Source organism: Lissotriton helveticus, chromosome 11, assembly GCF_964261635.1.
Source record: "Lissotriton helveticus chromosome 11, aLisHel1.1, whole genome shotgun sequence".
NCBI classification, from domain to species: Eukaryota; Metazoa; Chordata; class Amphibia; order Caudata; family Salamandridae; genus Lissotriton; species Lissotriton helveticus.
The window spans coordinates 363471422-363476450 of record NC_136072.1 but is presented as its reverse complement, the minus strand read 5'-3'; positions in this window follow the sequence as shown (position 1 = coordinate 363476450).

Below are 5029 nucleotides of genomic sequence, written 5' to 3'. Positions count from 1 at the left end.
GTTTGGAAGCTGGGACCGGGCCTGGAGCGTGTGCTGTGTCCCAGGGTCCCAGGCTGCGGGAGCTCCCCATCCTGGAAGCCAGCCGAGGGTCTGGGTGCTGGTGATAGGGGTTCGCCGGGGCCCTGGGAGGCTCTCCCCGGCCTGACTAGGGTACAGAAGCTAGGACCGGGCCTGGGGCTCGTGCTGCATCCCAGGTTCCCAGGCTGCTGGAGCCCCCCGTCCTGGAAGCCAGCCAAGGGTCTGGGCGCTGGTGACGGGGGTCCGCCGGGGCCTAGGGAGGCTCTCCCCGGCCTGGCTAGGGTTCGGAAGCTGGGACCGGGACCCGGGGCTCATGCTGCATCCCAGGGTCCCAGGCTGCGGGAGCCCCTGTCCTTGAAGCCAGCCGAGGGTCTGGGCGCTGGTGACGGGGGTCTGCCGGGACCCGGGGAGCCTCTCCCCGGCCTGGCTAGGGTTCGGAAGTTGGGATCGGGCCCGGGGCTCATGCTCCATCCGGCGGGCCCCGGGTGCGGAAGCCACCCGTCCTGCAAGCCAGCCGAGGGGCCAGGCGCTGGGCAGGGCCGGACAGGGAACCAAAACCGGTCCTGGCAAAGTGCTCGGGGGGTTGGGGTGCCGCCGAGCTCTTTGCCAGGGGCGGTTTTCGGCAGATTTTGTTACAGGGCCAATTTTGCAGCTATGCTGCAAAAACGGCCCTGTAACAAAAACGGCCCCCAGGGGCCCAAAACCGGCCCCCACCCTTGGACGCACCAGGGTATTGCCCGGTGCCCGCTATGGCCAGTCCGGCCCTGGCACTGGGGACAGGGATCCACTGGGGCCCGGAGAGGCTCTCCCCAGCCTGACTGCTTTCAGAAGCAGGGACTGGGCCGGGGAGCAGGGCTGGCTGGCTTTATACGCTACGCTGGCAGAGCGGAGTTTTCTGCCCACCCCTAAAAATGGATTGAGTTAAATTCTTTGAAATTACGTAAGCAAAAAGAATTAATCAAATACGCAGATATAACAGTATCTTGTGTAATCTATGTCCAGCATGAGTTTTGTTTGACTCATGCAATTTTACAAAGTTCAGAAAATGGTGATTTAGGTTCAGTATTAAATATGATGTAAACTTTTTCTATTAGGCCTGGCGTGAATCATGAGTTATAACATGGCTTTTTCTAGCTAAATAATTATTGATGTACTCTATTTGGATTACACATTTGTCAATATCTGTGTACATGTATTTATACTATCCTTACCTGTTTTTTTTTGATTCAGTAGAATAGGAATCATCTTTTGATAATTTGAGTATGAAATATTGAGTGGCTGCTGCTGTCATAATATATTTCTGGATACTGCAATGAAAAAAGAGTTTGGGTTACTTACTGTTCCTTGTCCATAACTGCTCGGTTCTGGCGTCACTTCTCATGTTATGTTCCTCCTGTTTGATTCTACACTAATTGAAGATGCGTTTCTAGTGCTTGTGCATTTCTCATTCTTGGGAGGGCACATTGTGCAGTGTGCCTACTCTGAAACTATATTTCACCACAAACTGATCTGTAATTCAATCAATGCTGTATAATATAAATTGTAAGTAGAAATTCTTCCAGTCAATCGTTTTCTGTATTAATGGTTTGAAGTATGTGCTATCCAGGGTTTATGAATAATCATTTTCTTTTTAACGCTAAATTAATCTACAATTTTAATTTTTAAACACAATTTAACAATTAACATACATCACACATAGCAACTGACATGATTTTTTTTTCAAACCTGTCCAGGGGTCGCCCATATTTCGCAAACAATTTGGGCGGGGAGCTTTAAACCTATAATAGATTTAAGCTACAGTAAAAATTTTAAAAAGTGACTTTGCTGAGATACCCCATCTCTTCATCGATTTTTTTTATTACTGTTTAAAGGATATTATTTGACATCAAAGTCATCAGTGTCAAAGGCGCTCCATTTTAAAGTGCTAAAGTGCTTTCTTCCTAGGTTTCCAGACTGTCCAGATGTAAGAGGGAATTGCATCGTGCACATGCCATGGCCATGTATGTCACACAATTATATTATTTCATACGATGTGAATATTATCCGCTTCTTGAAAACCGGCACCATTCTTCTGTTTTACTTAGTAGACTACGTTTTAAAAAGGACCTGTGGAAGAGAAATCCCCAATCCTTAATTTCAAGTCCCAATTGTCTAAAAAAGCAACTTTTACCTCGTGTTCAGTTATGACAAGCTTTACTGGCACAGAAGCACCAAGTACTACTGAATCTTTCAAAAAGACCTTGTGGGACAACCTCTAAACCCGCTATTGTGTCCAGTTGATTCCAAAACTACGGGCCTATCTTGCTAGAATAGGCCCCATTTCACACTAGTTCCACATCCAGTTATTTCAATGAGAGACTACTTGTAATTGTTGAACTAGACTCCACAAAACCTTTAACATGCCTGGTACTGCAGGGAGGCCTAAAGGCTGGTGGAAAATCACTCTAAGTAGGGACATTTCTGTGCTTTCTATACTTTCAGGTTAAGTCATGAGCTTTTATGAACGTACCTGTTTACCCCGTGTCATTCAAATTAATTTGGCAGGCAATCCTAGATAGCTTTCAAAGTGTCAAGCAAAATCTGAAAAAAGAAATATCAATTGCTTTATTGCTGCCAGGCGAGCAAGTTCGCACAAGTAAAAGAGATCTCACAGCTGAAACAAAAAGAACACTCTTGCGTATCTTCTAGGTATAGATACAATGAACACGGATTTCTGCACATGCAAACATGTGTGCACCACTGACGGCCCTTGCGTGCTGCACCTGCAGTCTGTGCTGCACTTCTTCAGCGCAGGGCACCTCACTGCAGTGCTGTAAACGTGCCAGCTTCATTCCACCATGTTCTAGGCCGAGGACGTTTTTGGAAAGAGTGTTGACAGGATATTACACTTCCGGTCTGATTGTCAGTACACACATACCTGTTGTGGCTTGCATGTGAATGAGGCCCATTGCAAGTTTACAATGGACTGTTAATGTTATCTAAGTAAGTAAGTAAATTCTTTATTGCATGATTAATACAAATCTTTGCAATTGGTCTAAAAATATATAATGAGCACTTTTGCCAAGCACATACAAAGGCAAAAAATAAACGAAAACATTTCATTACAATCACATTAATATAAAAGCATTTCAAAATTTGCCATATTAATAAATATGAGAAATATAAATAGGTACAAAAGGAATCTTATACTCTCCTTAAATAGAAGTTAAAACCCAGAGGTTCCTGTGAGACGCTGTCAATATATAATTTTTGTCCTTAGAATTATGAGCAAAAAAACTCTGTCAAACTTTGGCAAATCAGAGTTTTTCCAGTTCTTTACAGGTAAGAGTTTTTCGAGTATCAGAGTCTTTCCAGTTCATGGACTAACGGCTGAGTTTAGCGCGGTGTTTGCTAACTTCATAAAGCGAACCAGTCTGCAGGCTAATTGAATGTCTTCCCCCTTAACCCCTTCGCTTCGGGGGTTAATACCCCGCTGTGCTGGGGTGCGGGGGGTGTGCACAGCGCCCCCATGCTCATGACGAGCTGAGCTCATCATGAGCTACGGCGCTCCGGTGCTGTCACAGGTGCGTTACCTGCCGTGGAACGCTCAGCAAAGCAGGGGAATTATCCCCGCGTGTGAGCGTTCCACGGCTCATGACGAGCTCAGCTCGTCATGAGCACCGGAGCGCCGTGGCTCATGACGAGCTCAGCTCGTCATGAGCATGGAAGAGGTTAAAGCTTGCCAACAGTGCCTGTCGGCGGGTTCGCAGACGTCTTTGGTTCCAAAGCTGTGTTAATTGTCTCCTTCGTTCGTTATCTAGGACTTTGCAGCTGCATAGCAAGTGCAGAACGTCCTCCTTTAGATCTTCGCAGAGTCTGCACTTTGTGTTGGATTCCGAGCGTCTCCACAGGATAAGATGTTCTTTAGATGGTATTACTCCCATCCTCAACAGCAGAAAGGATTCCTTCACTGCCCTTGAGAAGCCAGTGCCTAGGTAAGCCTGTGGTTGGAGCCTGGAGTAGGTCTAGATCACGAACCACCCATGAGTCCTCCTGGTTAATGCTATTTTATCTTCTTCCAGGGATTGTATCTTCACAGTTTTGTTAACGAGTCGCTTAAAGCATTTATGTGTGCAGCTCGCTTCCCAAAGGTCTTTTAGCACAAGGGTGCTTATTGTTGCTTGGAGACAGACCATTGCGGGGCTGTCCGTGTTTCTTTCCATCTCTTTCCAAAGGTAAGTGTTTAGGGTGCCCATCTCAGCACTCTTTACTTTGTGCCAGCATTTTACGTAAGCGCCCTTGCGTGCTATTTGTTGTTTCTGTAGGCCGAACTCAAGCCTTAGTTGAGCTGGCGAGGTGTAGGGCGGGAGACTGAAAAGTATTCCCATTAATGTTATCTGATTATCAGTGAGAGGCTCAATTGCATCTAAAAAGTGATCTTTCACTTCTTCTCCCACCAGGCTGTTTAACCCAACATTGCCTGCAAGAAAAAAGCAAGAACGCCAGTAATTAACTTTTATCATGCATTTCACAACTCTCCTCACAGAAGGTCAGAGGATAACAGCATCTGTGTTTTTCCCAAACAACAGCTTGTTGCATTTGTTGTCTTGTAATCTTTGCTTTTAACAGTCTCATCATGGGCTCAAACCCCAGCATATAAAAACAAGCATTGGCATAGCCAATAGGTCTCGCCTTTGGGACCTTATAAGTGTTTAGTTATCCAGCACAATATCCTTGGTGCAACAACATCAACTGTTGCATAGCTAAACACCTATAAGATCCCAAAGGTGAGACCTATTGGCTATGCCAATGCTTGTTCTAAGTGTCGCCGGTGGTTTGTAGTTAAGAGCATTTATCCTCAGAGACCACTTCCTTGTTGATATCATGGGTCTGCTTGTATCCTGATGGAAGGGTGGGGGCTTCTATGCTAGGTGTCCTCAGGTTTGTGATGTGTTTGGTTTATAAACCGGGCATCGCCAAAGTACAAGATATCTTGAGAAGGCCAGGGTGCCCAATCCAGGGAGGTTTATCC